This window comes from Zeugodacus cucurbitae, chromosome 2, assembly GCF_028554725.1.
Source record: "Zeugodacus cucurbitae isolate PBARC_wt_2022May chromosome 2, idZeuCucr1.2, whole genome shotgun sequence".
In the NCBI taxonomy this organism is placed as follows: Eukaryota; Metazoa; Arthropoda; class Insecta; order Diptera; family Tephritidae; genus Zeugodacus; species Zeugodacus cucurbitae.
The window spans coordinates 42,804,677-42,823,967 of NC_071667.1; the positions used below are offsets into that span (position 1 = coordinate 42,804,677).

The window sequence follows — 19,291 nt, forward strand, 5'->3', positions numbered from 1 at the left end:
TTCATGGAGTGCGTAAGGGAAGCGACTGCAGAAAGTATATACAAAAAAACTATTAATTTTTACTCAAGTTACAGCTTGCGCAGACCGACAGATATCCGAATTTCAAATCTACTCGTTACCCTGATCACTTTGGTATATGGGTGATTCTACGATAAGAGATAACTTGTTCAGCAATCAGCTTAAAGTATTGTTTTTGTCCTTTATGTTGGTATTATTTAAATGAATCACATCATATTAATGGAGTGTATTAAATAACATTACAATTTACTCCATAATTAGAACGATTTTTTCTGAAATTCCTTACAAAGTCTAAAAAAGTCTCTCCCCTGGCTTGTCCCCTTGCTACATTTTATTTAACTTTCGGACAGTACATACATTTTTTGTATGGGATGCTAAACTAAGTTCAATCGGAAGTAAAATAATTAAAATTAAGTATTGTTAAATAAAAAACAAAATTATTTTGTTTAATTCATATAATTTTTTATTATAAATTAACTTATGTCCCGATATTTTTTGTGTATCTACCCTGCCAAATTTTGTTCCGTTTATACGACATAAATTTAAAGATGGTCGTATTGAAAAAAGTGCTCAAGATCATATCTCAGCTTGAAGTTAATAATACTAATCAATCAAACGGAGTCAATTCTCCTCTCTGTTTGGAGCCGATTGGAAACACCAATAAAAACCTGGTCACTTTTTACCTTTCATCGGCTCGGAGAGGTTCTTTCCGTTCCTGACGGAGCAGTCGTATTACTTTTGCAGAGATACCAAATTGAGACATAGAGGCAACTCCTTTTCGTGTTGTCGAAGGCAGCTTTAAAATCGACAAAGAGATGGTTTGTGTCGATCCTATTTTCACGGGTCTTTTCCAAGATTTGGCGCATATTGAATATCTGATCAGATGTAGATCTTTACATAGTAAGTAAATATTCACTATATTGTTTCTATAAAAATAGCGCTTTTGGGTATTCGTAAACATTAAATTAAAAGCAGAAGACTGTTATTTTTAAGCAATCCCGTGGTTGGTTTCTTAGTTACCTTTCATTATCACAAAGTAGTATTTTTATGGTCACATTATATTTTAGTAGACATTTTTTCCCAATGTATATTGAATTCGAGACATTGCTTAAGATTTAAATGCCAAACTAGTCCCTTATTCATCTTCAATGACGGACCAACTCCTTACTGCTGCGAGCTCGCACACATGCAATATTGTAGACGAGACTAACCAAAACTAGAATGCCCAATTTCTTCACAACCGATATGACCCGGAGGCCCGCAGCTTGAATGCGGTGATGCAAAGAGATTATGGAACAAGCGCAGCTACTATTTGAATTAGCTAGCAACAGTGCAACATGCTCATATAAGCGCAACGTCTCATATGTAGTGCAACCAACCATTGCCACATACCCGCATTCGGTTGCACATTAATCGTATCGATTGCGTCGCCGTTAACATAATAGCCAATACCCATAGACCTTGTTTATTTTTTGTTGGGACTTTAGAAATTTATTTACATGTGATTTTCTATGCCATAAATGAACATTGCACCGTCGTTGATTTTTACAACGCCCCGGCTTGTTGCTGTCTGTATTGTATTTTCGCGGCACATGCTGTTAGTCGCCATTTTTACTCGTGTTGCATGTCCCATGCCACAACATGTTAAACGTGCGCTTGGGATGCAAATCGCCAGATTGTTGTAACCTCCCACTTTATGCTGCTCTCCCCTTCTTTTTACTCAAAGCAAAATATTTACATTTTCGCCCAACATTTTTTTGTTGCTTAGCCAAAGTATTATCCATAGGTTGTCTTATTTCCTATTTTTATTATTTTATTTACTTGTATCAGTTCGACCAGCACGACTATTTCGTGCTTACCTCATTCCAGTTTCTGCACTCATTTTATTTTACACTTTTCTGCCTACATCTTAGAACACACTCTTTCAATACATTGAAAATTTGTGTTAGTAATTATTTTTTCAATTTTGAAAGAATATCAAATTTTAATTAAAACTATCAATATTTCGCTACATAAAAAAGAAAAAAAATACAATATACAATATATTATAATATAATACATATAATTTAATAATTAAAAAGACGCGCTACGGCAATTTAAGAAATAAATCTCCTAACTTCATATATATTATTTTATCATTTTTCTTTTAGTAGTTTGTAAAAGGTCATACAAAGTTGCTCCAAATCGAATCTCCAAATAAATTTATAGTGTGCTAATCCATGATCCTAAAAACATACTGAAACAAGTACTAAATATTATTAAATATAATAATGATGGTGTGGAGGGAGAGACGAGTTCATCTAGTTTATCGTAGAATTCGCACATGCTGTTAAAACTTCGTTTTCTTAGCCATAGTTTCCTAGTATTTCTTAATACAACTTTTAAAGTCCTTCAAACTTTGTTTAGTTCCAGACCGCATCGTAGCCATTGCAATTTCAAACATACATAGCTCGATAGCCGTGGATTCGTAACGATGTCGGCATCGTCTTCGCGATGCCATTAGCTGTTCGTTTGATGGGGCTTTTTCTAAACAATTTTTTTATACACACGCATATTTACCAACCAGCTTGATTACCCAAGGAACTTTATTTATTTTGTTTGTCTTTTCGCATTGCTTTTTACGGTAAAAACTGTCAGTTTTACTCTTGTTGTTGTTTTGTCCGCATTTAATGATTTAAAATTCCATTTTAAGAATTTCATACTTAATGATGTGTTTTGGCTCCGCCAGCCCATTCGCCGTTCCACAGTGGCAACGATGCAAAGACTTCTTTTGCGCCAGCAACGCGGAACTTGTTGCAGTTTTGTGCATGTCAGTCACTTGTGGCGATTGTTGCTCCTTGCTCCATGTGCTATGTGCTTTTTTACTCTTTTGATTTAGCTTTGTTATTGCTGACCACTTTTATATGTGCGTTTGATGTATATGCTGCGCCTTTGCCATTTTAAATTGGTTTCTGCTGTTTTCCGTACTGTTGCAGCTTTATGTCGTCATAGCCGTCAGCATTGTCCCTTCGTGGTTAATGCTGCATTTATATGTTATTTGCTTTTCTTTTCTCGGCTTATGTGTATTAAAAGCGACTGCATGTCATATGAATTGGGTGAGACTTTTTGTGTAGAGTCGGGAACATTTTTGCGGTGAGAATGTTGACCAATTCGAGTAATGTGCGGAACAATTTCAACCAATTTAAAGTGATGTATAGAACCCAAAAGAAACAAAATAAAAAAACAATGAAAGAGCCAAACAGGACTCAAACATAGCCGTAAAAGGAGACCGTAAATGTCAAGTGGTTGCTGGGGAATGGTTTGATATTCTTACAATACAGATTTCTAAGGTAGAACGCAAACATATTACGTATGTATATGTAATAAATATCAAAAATCACTAAAAATTATTCATCTTAACTCTAAAAATACAAGAAATCGATTAGATATTTGCAAAAATTATTTTAAGAATGGAGGAAAAGCTAAACTTTAAAATTCGCTAAGATGCATTGAAAAAGTTTTTTATGAATAAAGATAAGAATTCTCCTTTAATTTGTTTTCATTTTGTTTAGAAAATTCGTAATGTTAAAAACATTTGTAATATTTCTCAACAACATAAGGCTTTAGTCACGCTTAGCATAGAGATACACAGTAGTCAGCGTGAAATTGTGCCACCAAAATAAACAGTCTGCTCTCATGTGTTTTTCGAAAATTTGCGATAAATTTGATTTATGACGAGGTGGTACATTTGATGCCTACCTGTAAGACATCCGCTAAAACTCAAAGTGAAACAGTATTTTAGATGCGCCACAGGTGCTTCATTATTTCACCAGATATTTTCTCTCTTTTGGAATTCCACTTTTATGATTTATTATATAATATGCATTTCTACAACTTTCACCGCACCTTTTTTGCTTGACATTCATCGCTGCGTTACACAATTCTGTAACAAACACGAAAAAACGGCTAAACGTTAACCTGCATATTGCTTGGAAAGACCACGTAAACATCGAAAAAATCTTTGTCTTCACAAACGATATACGTTGCATGCAAAATAGTTGTGGTTTCCCTGCTGAGATTTTACCTGTCCGACAGTGAAAGAAACACAGCGCAGCTGGTCGCATATTTTATAAGATGACAAAACAGAAGCTACACATTTGTATTTTTTAAAGCAATAAAATGAAAAGAAAATATATAATTTTCTCGCTAAGAATATCAATTGTAAATTTGTGAAAGGTCGAAAAATTCAGCAGATAGGTACAAGGCAGCCCGACAGTAAACTAGTTCAATCGATTTAACAATTGTAACGACATGCCTCATGTCCATTGCAAAAATATTTGAATTTAGTGCTCATCATTTCGCAGATAACGCAGATTCGTATTTTTCCACATATTCAATTTAAATTCAATTATTGTGCGTAACACCAATTGCCGTCAGTCATCATCATAGTCAATAAAATTAAAAATAAAAATAGTATCAACAGGTTCTTTTAGTATCTGCCGATAGTCCAACGAACTAACTGCGTATTAATACCCTATATACTCAGGTATTGCACTCGCAAGGACATAAAGGTACTTATATCTTTTTCATTGGCGAACTCCCAGTATTATGACACTTTTGTATTGGGAAGGGAAAATGTTCACATTGTTATTCAAAAAAGCAAGTATAAAAGGATGATGCAATGACCGCTGTTTGGGAAGTTGCAAATTTACATTTATTTGCTTATATGTATGTATATGAATATGGCTGCATAATAACCGCTTTTCTAATTGCTGTATATGAATTGAAAATTACTGACACTCTTCTCATTTTCTTATTTTATTGTATTTTTCCAATATTTACAGGTAAGTTGCATAAAACCAGGGTGAAACTCTATCAAAATTAGTGATGACCAACAAGATATGACAACAAAATTAGGTAGTTCTGTAAGAGAAGCAATTTGTAAGTACTAAACCATTTTCATAAAGATGCTGATAAAGTGATGAAGAAAATATTATATTTTCAAGTTATTTGATACGTCTGACCTTAAGAGTTTTACAATTTATAAATATGTATATATAGTTTATGTATTAAAACTCATTAATTCAGAATATTAGTTTGTTAGATATCTAAACAAATATCAGTTCTTATGTATTCTTAAAATAACTGCGTTACAATTTAGGAGAGTATATAAGAGAGAATCAGATCTAACCGTACAAGACTTATCGTACTAATTGAGCTAGAAAATATTGACGTAAACTACAATAGAATTAACTGTGTAGCTTGAAAAAAGTTGGACTAGTTGGTATGATGACATATTCAAAATATAAATAAATATAACACAGTACAAATTTAAGGAATTGTCAATTTGAAATTTTTTTATAATATAACAGTTGTTCATCATAACATTGATGATTGCTAACTTCTTTCACAAATACCCGAAATCCGTCCATACCTTCGAGTAACTTTCTAATACCGAAAATTGTTTAAGCCTTTCGTTTGATTTTAAAATAAGTTCTCACACCATATTCAATTAATTATTTTTATGAAGAAAATTACCAAAAGTTGTCAAAAAAGAAAAATCTGGCAAAGCTCCGCAGATTTAAAAGAAAAATTGTTTTAAAGAATTTCATTGAATACGTTTTACGTTTACGTTATAACACTTGTATTAACAAAAAAAAACTAGAAAAAGAATTTATAAAACCCACTTTTTGTCAACAGACAATTTATAATAAAATTACATTTAATTAATTAATGTCTTTAATAAATTCATGATAGACTCTGCAAAAATGTGTTCTCCGTTTTTACTTTCGGTTCCTCAGTTAGAGTAGATTGCCCACCCTCATATTTCGGTTTAGCTTTCATCGCCCTTCAATCTATTGTAAGATACGTATACTTTGCATGCGGAATTTTTTGCAACTTAAATAAATATATTCGCCTATGTGGTTCACGCTACTTCACATCACATTCCACCAACACACAAACGCTATGAGTTTACTTCCCCTTATTTGGATGTAATAAATATGTATGCGTATGTACTCGCTTTTATATTATCGATGCGGCAAAGTGTACTTGTTCGCTTATCTGCATATCATTGAGATAAATTCTTTCCAATCAAATGTAGCTTTTTCCACTCAACTTCGACAGCTACAGGAAGCAGAAAAAACGCAGCGAAATACGCTAACGAATGAATTAAAGATGAGGAACTTTATATGTTTTTATGTATGGCAGTTCTAAAGGGTCTATGTTAAGTTAAACAGAAAAAAGTGCGCTCATTTGCATAAGAAAGTGATTTAATGAACGAGATATTCTCAACCACTTCTCTGCAAAAATATCAGCACTTTGCTTTCTATCACAGAGTAATGATACTTTTTGCAGTTCAAACATTTTAAGAGATTTTATATTTTATTTCATTCCAAAGAATTGGTCTAAAGAATTTAGTGATCCGTATATTACTAAAATTCTTTTTACAACATTGGTAAGGCCTATATTGGAGTATGGTTCTGTGGTATGGAATCCTTGCTATCAATCCCATTCTGATAAGCTTGAGTCCGTTCAAAAAGAATTTCTATTTAGGCCACTTACATTGGGATTCAAGATTGAATGTTCCCCCGGATACTAGTCGTTTAAAACTTATAAATCTTCCCACACTCACTAGTCGCAGAGAAATGCTAGGTACGAGTATAATATTCCTAGTAAAACTTCTGAATGTTTTAGTTTGTAGTTCATTCCTTTTGTCTAATATTAAGTTTAATGTCCAATTTCGTTCATCTAGGCAGTTTAGACCATTACTTCTAAAATCTTCTAGAACAAATTTTGAGTTAAATGCACCATTCCGCCGAATATGTCAGGATTTTAATTCTCATTCCAGCACATTTGATCCATCTGACTCAATATTTAGTATCAAAAAACTATTTTGTCTTCTCTTAATAAGTAATATTCAGAAATTTTTAACTTTTTGTTTTTATAAATTTTTAAATCTCAGCTGTTGAAATGTTTCTTTCTGTTGCTGGGCAGTTTGAGAACCGGACGCTTATAAATTTCTTTTGCCTTTCTAGACTCGTCAAATTTCACTCGTATGCGGACTGCGCCCCACGCGTCGATTGGGCGGGAGCAGGGTAATCGTTTGGGTTTATTATTTTTAAAAAGAGGTTGCACTCGTATATTCATGGCTTTTAGACGAGATAAGAAATATGTTCAAGTAAAAATACTAACAAATAATCGAAGATAGAAAGTGGTAAAAATAGTCTTCATTAGCTACTTAAATAGCTAAAGATCGTCCGCTTTTGAATTTGTGGTACAGTCTTTTATAACTGCATTTTAGTATATCGCTTAAATTCTTTTCACAATCAGCTGCCAAAAACCGACAGTAAAATGCAATATTAAAATGATAAACTTTGCGGAAATATAAAATTGAATTATTACAGAAATTTTTAAGCAAATAAAACTGAAACTGCAATACAAATACTGCATAGTCTCAACGATTATACTTTTGGCGAACTTGTGGCAGCATGGCAAAGGAGTTTTAATGGTCATTATTACAGAATGGCGTCGCGCCACTGTAAAAACAACACTGAATGCCAAATTTGTCAAATTAATGGCGGCTTTTTGTTTCAGATAGATCTTAACCCATACCACACAAAATGAGTGCACGAAGTAATCGAGGCGTAGATAACTACAATCGACCGCCCGGACTCTGCGAAACGTTAATGTCCTTGGCGCATTTTTTTACTAACTGCCACTTGAATTGCAGATTCAATCTCCAACCGCCCGGTATCTAATATATGACCACACGAGAAACCACTTACTAAACAGTTAGGCGTAAGACCATTCGCCACTCATATAAGTATTGTAGGCATTCAGCCACTACAATTGCCTTAATACCTAAAATGCACTTCTCTAAGTAATCATTTAGCGAGTGATATATCTATATAAATAAGAAAATATTTAGCTTGATCTTATGCGATGTTTATAACAACTTGTTTGGAGCCTTTTGGAAAAAAGTGGAATATTTGTAAATGTAGGTGAAATAAGAAATATACTTAAAACTGCAGAACTAGTTTAGTTGTCAGCGCTTAGGGTACATACTTCTTTTTACATCAACAATGAAGAAATTTATGCATTTGCTAATGGAGGCGCCATTAGAATTCATTCATAGTATAGCTTTAGCAGTTTGGCTTGACAGCTGAAAATTTTATGTTCTACAGTTTGGAATTCCAACATGGTCATTCTATACCATAAAAATGCCACAGAATATTGGTTGGTTGGTTTAGTTGGCCCTAGTCGAATATGTGACTCATTTAAACTTAATCGAGGATAGTTTTAAATTTATCAACGGCAATCTTGGGTTAGGTGGGTTTCTAAATCTTAAAATTGTTTGTCTTGTTAAATAGTACATTAGTACAATATGGTATATTATCCAAAAATATCAAATCGATCCGAGTAAAATTCGAAGAGATAGACCCTTTAGAAGTTCTACCCATCACGACACATTTGAATGTGAAACTTTAAGCGCGTTTATCTCAAAATTATCATGTAGTTAATGTACGATGGATTTCTTTAAATTTTTATTACAACTATTTTTTCGACAATTTGCCCCAAAATGTAAGGTTTTTTTTAATTTTGTCAAAGTTTTAATATTTTCTTTTTTGTTTCGCTCATTAATTAGATTTATCCATGTACTATCGAAATATGTTTGGTTTATTGATTATTGAATTAACCAATAATAAGTTATGCTGTCCACGGCAAATATCTAAATTTTTGGACACGTCATGGGAGATGAGGTACCAACGGCAAAACAAAACAAAAAATGTTTAAATATGAATATTTTATATAATATGTTGAAATGTTTAAATGAAATATATGATTATATATAAAAAACAAGTAAGGAAGGGCTAAGTTCGGGTGTAACCGAACATTTTATACTCTCGCAATTTATTTATTTAACTTAATTTATATTATATAATACACAATTTGACCCACATATTCGTCATATATATTGTATAAAGACCATTGAAAGTTGGAAACCATAATTAGGTTAGAAGCACCGAGGTCCTCATGTTCGATATATGGGGCCTTGAAAACCTATGCTCCGATTTTGGAGATTTTTAGAATGGGGCTGCGACACTATAAATATAGTATTTGTGCAAAGTTCTGCACCGATAACTTCACTAGTGCTTACTTTATATATTGTAATGTTAACGATTCAGATCGTCTTCAAAGTTCTGGTATATAGGAAGTAGGCGTGGTTGTGAAGCGATTTAGCCTATTTTCAGAACATATCATTGGGATGTAAGGAAACTATTACAAACCAAGTTTCATTGAAATGTAGAGTAGTTCCTGAGGTATGGTTTTGGACTCATAAGTGGGCGACGCCATGCCCATTTTCCATTTTGTAAAAAAATCTGAGTGCAGCTTCCATCTGCTATTTCTTATGTGAAATTCAGTGTTTCTGACATTTTTCGTTAGTGAGTTAACCCACTTTTAGTAATTTTCAACCTAACCTTTGTATGGGAGGTGGGCGTGGTTATTATCCGATTTCTTTCATTTTTGGACTGTATTAGGAAGTGGCTAAAAAAACGACTGCAGAAAGTTTGGTTTATATAGCTCTATTGGTTTCCGAGATATGTAGAAAAAACATATTTGGGGGCGGGGCCACACCCACCTCCCCAAAAAAATTACATCCAAATATGCCCCTTCATAGTGCGATCCTTCATACCAAATTTTCCATAGCTTTATTTATGGCTTAGTTATGGCACTTTATGTGTTTTCGGTTTTCGCCATTTTGTGGGCGTGGCAGTGGTCCGATTTTGCTCATTTTCGAAAGCATCCTTCCTATGGTGCCAAGAAATAAGTGTGCCAAGTTTCATAACGATATCTTAATTTTTACTCAAGTTACAGCTTGCACAGACGAACGGACGGACGGACAGACAGACCTTCGGATTTGAACTCCACTCTTCACCCTGATCACTTTGGTATATATAACCATATATCTAACTCGTTTAGTTTTGGGTGTTACAAACAACCGTTATGTTGCTAGCAACTTTGTTGCGAGAGTATAAAAAGATTTCAACCTCTGAAACCCACCTAACCCCTTAAGCGTACAAATATTATCAAACTCCATGTCGACTATCGGCATACAAATATGTTATAAAGGAAATGTGAAACACTATTTTTTCTATGAATTCCCATACCTCAATAATTCCCTAAATTTAATAAACATTTAATAAAAGCATTTTAGTATTCAAAAACTACGTCTGGTCTTAAGAATTTATTCAAATCAAATTTTTTGAATCTGGTCATAATCATAACTATTAATCTCAGTGTTGAAATTTTTTTCTGTTTCTGTTGTGTACAGTTTTATATGCCGATGGTTAAAAAATCGTTTCCTTTTAGTTTTTGAAATTGAAAATCACTAGTTTATTATTATATATTAATATATTATATGCTACATATATATTATTATCACTTTTGAATTGTTCAGTCTTTGTTTACTTAATAAACAGATATCTGTATGAGTGACACCCTAATATTAACAATATGAATGTGCTAAAATAGGTTTATATAGATGACCATAAAACAGTTGACAAGGCAATTTTCTGTAAGGTTTCTGTGCCACTGGCACGTTTGGTTACCAAAAATGTTAACGCCCATTGCTAAGGGTCAGCAACTTGCCTCTTCCATTGTGGCATTCATCAGCTATAGAAAAAAATTATGATTCCATAAATAAAAAACTTACAACCTAGCAAAACAAAAACCAAAGAGAACAAGTATTATGGAGGTTCTGAATTCGTCTACCAAATCTCAACGCTCATAGAGCTGACTAAACAACAATTTTTTTATTATCTCATATTTTGCTGCAACTTTTTCAATGTACATAAGCTGTGGTTTCGTCCTGCCGACCGTTATGCTTGCTTAAACGTTGGATTGAGGCTAGAAAACGTTTTTCAACAATACTTGTCGCAATCTGCCCAATAAAAAGGTAACAAGTGAGTATGTAATAACTGCCTAACTTAGTTAACCATGCGATACTTGACATTGTCGGTCAGTTAACAGCAAATATGGCAAAAAATGTGCATCCGTCTGTTGCCCTAGGCACATGAAATGATGGTTGGACTGGGAGAAATATATGAATATGAAAACAAATAAGGAATTATCAAGTTCTTGTGCAACCGATAGCAATGAGTTTTTATTTTAGTATTAGACATTTCTTATATGAAAACTTTATGAACCTGTATTTGTTATATACTCATCAAAGTCCTTTACGATATTCAATTGCATAATTTCCATATATAGCTTGATTTTAACTATTTATTTACTCTCAATAACCTGTCCAGAGTGAAACGATTTTATTAAACAATATTAAATAGTAATATATTTTTTAGTATATAAAGTAAACGTATATAATATTCAGTTCTTCACAACCGTTTAATGAATCGAGACTACTTTTAAGAAATCGCTCCAAACACAGTTTTTTTTAATGTCGAACGCTATTTGTTCACCATACTATCTACATACAAGGTTTTTTTTATTTATGCTGTATACATATGTATATAAAAACGACAAAGTAACTTTGTGTGAGAAACATAATAGAATCAAATGGTGAGCATGCTACGCTTTGAACTCTGGAAAAGCGGTAGTCAATTTGCTCGAATGAGGCAAACGGTAATGTTTAAGGGTAATGGAGGTAATGCTGACGGCGTTAATAGCAAAGTGGCCGAAAATATTGAAATGATACATTGGCCGTTTGTTTAGTTTGCTTGGCAGTAGATTACTATGCCTGCAGCAAAAAGATAACGGACAAAACTGTTTCAGTCTTCCACCAGTGCGCAGTAGGGCAAGCCAATTGCAAAAATTGGTCTGAGCAAATAATAGCAGAACAATCTCAAAATTGTATTAATAAAATATATATTTAATTCAAAAACCGAAAATTGAATATAGATGTTTTTAACAAACAAAATATATATAACTCCATATATATTCAAGATATGAGTGTGTTTCTTAGTGTAATCACTATGACAACCATTAAAAATCAATTAAAACCAACGAAAAACTAATAATAATCCACCATGCCAATTTTATACGCATTCATATACATATTTGAATGTGCAGTGGCATGTTAAATGCCATCAAATAGCGAAAATTAACTTTTTACACCAGGCTGAGGGACTGTTCATCCTTTGCATATAACACTGCGGTGTTAATCTGCTGTGGATAGCATAACAAACATCCACATTCACATCAATATAAACATACATATATATTTTTATATTAGCTCAAGAGGTGGCATACGGATAGGCAATGTACATACAAGTACGACGAGCTCATACCATACTCAACAAAACCACAGTATACACAAATATACACATGGCCGCGGGTTTGATGGTATGCAAACCAGCTTTTATTCATTTATTTAACAATATAAAGTTATGTCACATTGCAAGCTTAAATTTTAAAATCACTATGTGTCTGAGTTTTTGAAAGTTGATTACTGCATATGAAGAAGCCATATAAAATTTGAACCGAATATCAAAGAGTCTAAAGTACTAAATAAACTCTTGGAGTCACTTGGAAAGGGTTTCGGCTTGTTTTATGTATTTAAGAACCAATTTTACTTGGTGTTATATATTTAATTATACTTGATATTTGAATCTTGAATTACCGATCAATATTAGAAGGATTTCTACAAATAATCGAGTGCTTTCGTAACACAAAAATATATCACAGGCTCTGTCAACTGCACAAAGTAAATTTCATATCTGTTAAATCTCTATATTTGTTAGCAATACACATTAAAGCATGAAAAGCCAAGCAAATATTTACTTGTAGGTAAGGTGACCTTAATTACATTCTTACAAATAACCTTTGGCACAACTTTGCATAGTTTTCGTATTCACCAATTTACACTTGGGCTTTCGTGCAATTGAAAACAGATAACAAATATTTTCTGGACTTAGTTAGAAGTGAATTCAGCAGGAAACAATGTGCCCTCTAATTAAGAAACCAAAAGTCCGTCTATTACAAATTGAACTTACAGTCAGCAGTTGCGGCGGCCGAGATATATGAGGATGAGACTTATCAAACTTTCAAAGTTTCAAGGATTATAAATAGCAGACACAAATGCATAAAAATTATTAAAAAATGTTTGCAATTCAAAAATAATTTGTAATAAAAAATTGTTTGGTCATTTTCTAAAATATATGATTAAAAACAAGTCTAACTAAAGTAGTAAATAATGTTCAAATTATGTTTTAATATTTTATAGAAGATTCAGTACAGTAATAACAGCAGAACTAAACAATAATTTATATCGCAATAATTATATTTTTTTTATTTAAGAGTTTAAGAAATTTTTCGCGAGACGTTTTAAACTTTTCAGATACGTAGGTCCACAATATGCATTGCATGTTTAGATTTATTTCTTATATAGTTTCATCTACAACTATTAAAATAGTATAATGTACGGTTTCTGGTATTAACTCCGTAGGTTGTAACAAATCTTGAATTAATAAGCGATAAGAAATATTATCGTTCGATATAGGCATTTTCGTACACTCTACATCCCATTATTTATACGATGCGAATTTCCCTATTTGAGAATATCACACAACTCGCCTCAAAAATTGTTAGTTAAAAGAGTTTACATATTCCAATAAAACGGATTTCACGGCACATTTATTACAATTTAAAAGTGCAATGGATTTGTTAGATAAGTTAAATGACGAGACAAAGTCTTTTATTGCGATTTTATTACGTTAAGGAGCAGTAAACAGGTTAAAGAATTCAAGCACTACGAGTAGTGGGGTAATCAACAATGCGAAGCGAAATAGCTAACCGCAACGCTGCAGCATTATTTATTCCAGGAGGATACATACATCTGTACGTTTAATGCATTAACGCAATAAAAGACAAAACAGCAACCAACACCACTGTCATAGGTTCAAAAGCCGCAATGTGGGCGTGAGTAAATATGTATTTATATAAGATGGTTGGAGAAAAAATAGAAATATGAAGCGTAAAAGTACCAAGCTGACATTATTTTATGAAAAATGGATTTTTCGGCACTCATATAATTTCTATGATGCCCTTAAATGAAAGCAGCAGTGTGCGCATACATAAATTATGGTACTCAAATAACGTCCTAATATACAATTTTTTATTCAAAATATCTGATAAAGATGTTGCGCAATTTTTGTTTTCATAGAAATTGCAAATCATTAAATATTAAAATTTTAAATTTATAATAATATCAGCATATCACAACTCAAAGCCTAACTATTTTTATTTGCTTTACAGGACATTTAAAAAAAAAAAATTGTCTGATACAAAATTATATGAAACCCAATTTTATTTCCTTTATCCGCTTAAAATATTCACTCCAAATATTTAGTCCTGCAATCGGCAAATAAAAACAGTTGCAGTTCTGTTCAAAGCCCTCGGGGTGGAAACCAGTGAATTATGACAATTTCATTTTTAAATTAAACCGAAGCTGTAAAATATCAAAACTTATTCAACTTAATTGTATACATTACGGCGATGACTCATAGTGATGGCAAACCGCCAATACTGCATCGAATTAATCAAATCACTCGTTTCATACGCCAATTGATTGGCTGAAGACTTGAACTATCCATCGTTTGACCGGCGGAATAAAATGCAATTTCGATAAAATTATAGCAATTTTTTATTTTAGTAATAACGACACGAGGTTTAGTGCTATTACCAACGTGTAAGCTGTGCCTAGGCATTTTGGCTTCGTCACAAATCGTTTATAGTAAACTTGTTCATCTTGAACGTCTGCAACCGCTGCATTCCTCTTTCGTTGATCCTCCTGGCTATTTGCAATTACTTTTATTATTCATATGCTCACCGTCCTCTGCGGACCGACTATGGCAACGATGCACTTATGCATGCCAGCTCTATTTTGTGTGGGTCAACTTCTATAAACCCAGACTGATTGATAGTTTTCTATGAAAATTTTAATGTATAGATGAGAATTTGTAAAATGTACATATACATACATTCCATCTTTCTCCACCCCACTGCTTTGATTGCTCTGCCATTAAATGTATGAAAGTTAATAATTTCAAACGTTTAGCAATGGATACTTGTGCCGTGATTAAATTACATGTTGATATTGCGTGTCGGATTCGAAATGTATTATTATAGGTATTTACACCAAATGGAAGGGAGATATTTAAAGAAAAGCTTTGGGATGTATGCAGGTGCCCACCATCTGAAACTATGAGGAATATTTTTTTCCTTGCACTTTGGCGACGTACAACAATAACTAACTATAACAAAATATGTATGTATAAGTACATACATATATACTGATACAAAAGTCAAAAAAAGTTACTATGGTTCTAAATAACCATACTAATAATGGTATTAATTACAATTTTACTTTTTTCATTTACCATTCACATTTCTTGAGTCCGCAACGTGTAATTACTCAATTGTATTAGGTGCACATACATATATAAATCAAATTAATTCTAAATACATACAAACATACATGGCAACAATTGGTTTAACAAAACCAATGAATTCCATAGCACTAAAAACCAAATATATAATTAAATGTTAACGGCTAAATGCATCTAAAGATCTTTATATCACAAGTAAGGAAAGGCTATGCTCGGATGCAACCGAACATTTTATTGATGTAATTTTATTAAGATAACACACAGTTTGGCTCATATAGAATAACGAAAATAATCATATATGGTATATGAGGACGGAGGTAATTACTGGACCGATTTCACTTATATTTCCTTATGTATACATTATAATGTGAAGTAATTAAATGGAATTCAACATTGAGTTATACATATGGAAAGTAGTCGTGGTTGTAAACCGATTTCGCCCATTTTCTATCATTCGGTCGACTAGTTTCTGAGATATGGTTTTTGACCCAAATGTGGGCGATTCCACACCCATTTTTAATATTTTTTTAATCTGAGTGTAGCTTTTTTGTTTCTAATATGAAAAAATCATTAGGCATCTTAAAATAACACCTTCATTTTTTAGCTTATAAATAATTTTTGCGGTCAAGTAGATTTTTAAATGGTTGTGTGCATCGTCAGCTCGAAGTGCAATGATGGCATTATTCTCCTCTAACTCATAATGCATACCTACATATGTATATACAACAACAATACCAAAATAAACAAGTCATATAGCTTCAATACAATGGACGACGTTTATTGGTTCCGTCGACCATTCATTAAACTCTCTGATCGTTTCGGAAGCCATTAAAGTCACCACCATAACTGGCTGGCCACAATAACATCGTGTGTAGAAGCTGAGGCTACGCCGGCAGCCATACAAAGATTATTTGAAGCAGTCATGAAGTACGTGGTAGTTTAATTTAGTCTAGCTATATAGCAGCTGCTGCATGAGAAACCGGTTGTGATTGCTTTGCGCGCAAGCGCATCTACGATCGCCATGGCAACCACACTGATGGAGCATCGGCTGTGTAGGCGGCCGATTATATTAGAACAAAACAACAGGATCCAAACGACAATAGTTTTTGCCGCGTAATGTTGTATTAACTAAGGGCTCACAAAATATCACATCTTATATTAGCTTAGAAAAGAATTGTCACTGGCCCACATTTCATAATGGGTTTTAAAACTCGTTCATCGTCGGTACAAAGTTTTTATATAATTTCATTTTATTTTGTATTGATTTTTAATCATTATTAGTGAATGTGAAATTTATAAATTTTAGTAATAAGCCACCACGCGTTCAGTACAAATATTTGAATTCAGTAAGAATGCAGTACTATTTTTTAGAATCATTCATATTAATTTACTTCATTTTTATTCAGTCGGCTAAAATTGTACTTTATCAAAACACAGGCCCAGGATTCAATCCCCATCAAAACCGTTTTCTCAATAATGATCGCCTATTGACAAACTTCTGATCGAATGTTCGATTCGAAGAAACTTCCATTAGTCGTTTTATTTGACTTCTCTAAAACGTTTGATTTATATGAGGTGTTGACCACAGCTTTCCGTGTGGTCTTTAAAAGAACTTGCGCAATTTTCAAGTAAAGCCTTATGTTACGCGCAAGTGCGTCCCCTGAACATATTCATTTGGATAATGGGCAGTTTGCGAACATTTTACATTCATTCTTATTTTTTTTTTTTTCAAATAATTAGTAGCTGTTGGCTTCAATATCCAGTGGCTATAAGGGCGTTTTCCGAGTTTGTTACAAACATGTAAAAAAAACTGATTTAATTAACTAACTACATTAAGAAAAATATGAAAAAAACCACGTTGAATCAGTTGTGGAATAACATTTTGCTGCAATTTGGTAAGCTAATGTATGTAATGCATTTAATACATAGAGTATAATTATCATATTAGTTATATTTATTTTACTGAAAATATAAATACTAATATAGTGTAAGGTGTTGCACAGTAAGTTTACGTTTCTTAGTCGCCTAGAATATACACTGGAATATAATTATCTACACATATTTATCAGTTAACATAATTGAAGTAAGAGTAAATACACTTTTCTTTGAAAGTATTTATATAAATTGTCATGATATTTTTTAAGTTTAATTCTTAAACTAAGGCAATAAACCATTATCAAATGGTTATAAAAATAGTTTACTAAACTAGCAATTGTATACATTTAGCAATCTTTATTTTCATGTACAGAGAATATCTATATACGTTAAGAAAATTATGTGTCTACTGTCCCTACTTTTATAAAACTCAAACTTGAGACGTTGAACGCTTAATACTGACCGACTATTAAGTGACTTGTTGAACTAGAGCAAGGAAGAGTCGTTAGGGCTATTACTTAGGGAAATAAGAAGTACTTAAAATCAATTTACTTAATAACAGACATCAAACACTTCGAGGGTGCGCGTAACCACTTCCATTGCGAACTCATCCGCCCTTGCCATAAAATGAAACAAGAAAATATAATAACACCAAACATGACAACGACAGCTGTAATAGCCATGTCAGTAACAGCCGTGATAGAGCTTAAACACATTTTAAGAAATTGAAAAGTCAAAGTAAACTGTAAAGTAAGCTAATACGACCGCAGAAGTCTGAGCGCAACTTGTTACTCTGTATTTAATTAATAATAACAGTCGATTGAAATACCCTTTTTCTTTCTTCACAATTATAGGATGCTGAATTGATAAAAATGGTTGAAACAGTAGCATAGGAAAGGTTGCAATTTCGAAATAAGAATTTGTCAAGCCTTTACAAGTAGCATTCCAATGCTTACTCTACTCTCATCAACCTCGCGCTCATCTGATGATGGTAGTGTTTTAAATAATTTAATTATAAAAAGTTGTATACTTTATTTTCATATAGAATTTACATCCAAAATAACAAAAAAATTAAATATTCAATATACAACCAATAGCCGACACATATGGATCCTAATTTTATAAGTATGGAAAACCATTTATATGACCTTCAACTTATTTAATTAAATATATTTTAATTTTAATTAAAAAATATAATTAATTTTAATTAAAATATATTTAATTAATCTAAAGTTCTGGCTGTATTCTGAATATATTAATTTAGTGTAGATACAAATTGCACTATTAAGAATTTTTGCGATTTACTTCCTGCTTTTACTAATTACGACTATGATTTCATTTTTTTTTTCTATACGGTACATTTCTTAAATATTTAATAAATTTCTCAATAAGTAAAAAAATTTAATTCAACTATGCCCTCGCTTCGTTTATTTAATATGTACGAATAAATTCATGCATGTATTTTGTTTTTCATGATTTGTAACGATTTTGTCTTTTATTATATATATATATATATATATTTGGCGTAAGAACCGCTTTAAGCGATTATAGCCGAATCCTCGAGAGCGCCACTCATTCATCCTTTTTGTTTTTTGGCGCCAACTGAAAACACCAAGTGAAGCCAGGTCACTTTCCACTTGGTCTTTTCAACGGAGTGGAGGTCATCCTCTTCCGCGGATTTCTCCAGCGGGTACTGCATCGAACACTTTCAGAGCTGGAGTGTTTTCATCCATTCGTACAACATGACCTAGCCAGAGTAGCCGCTGTCTTTTTATTCGCTGAACCATGTATGTCAATGTCGTCGTATAAATCGTACAGCTCATTGTTCCATCGTCTTCGGTATTCGCCGTTGCCAATGTTCAGAGGATCATAAATCTTCCGCAAAACCTTTCTCTTAAAAAACCTAAGAGTCGCCTCATCGGATGTTGTCATCGGCCACGCTTCAGCGCCATACATCAGGATGGGAATAATAAGCGACTTGTACAGTTTGATTTTGGTTCGTCGAGAGAGAA

General features: G+C 32.8%; 1 protein-coding gene across 4 annotated transcripts in view; it reads left to right on the forward strand.

Moving 5' to 3' along the window:
- Ubx_2 (homeotic protein ultrabithorax) overlaps nt 1-19,291 on the forward strand; it is a 116,191-nt gene that overhangs the window by 69,843 nt on the left and 27,057 nt on the right. The window contains exon 4 of one of the 4 annotated variants that reach the window (XR_008469954.1): nt 4,842-4,938. The exons of the other annotated variants lie outside the window; for them this stretch is intronic. The gene's annotated coding sequence lies outside the window, so the exon portion shown is untranslated. The remainder of the gene's footprint in view (nt 1-4,841; nt 4,939-19,291) is intronic. 4 annotated transcript variants of the gene reach the window in all.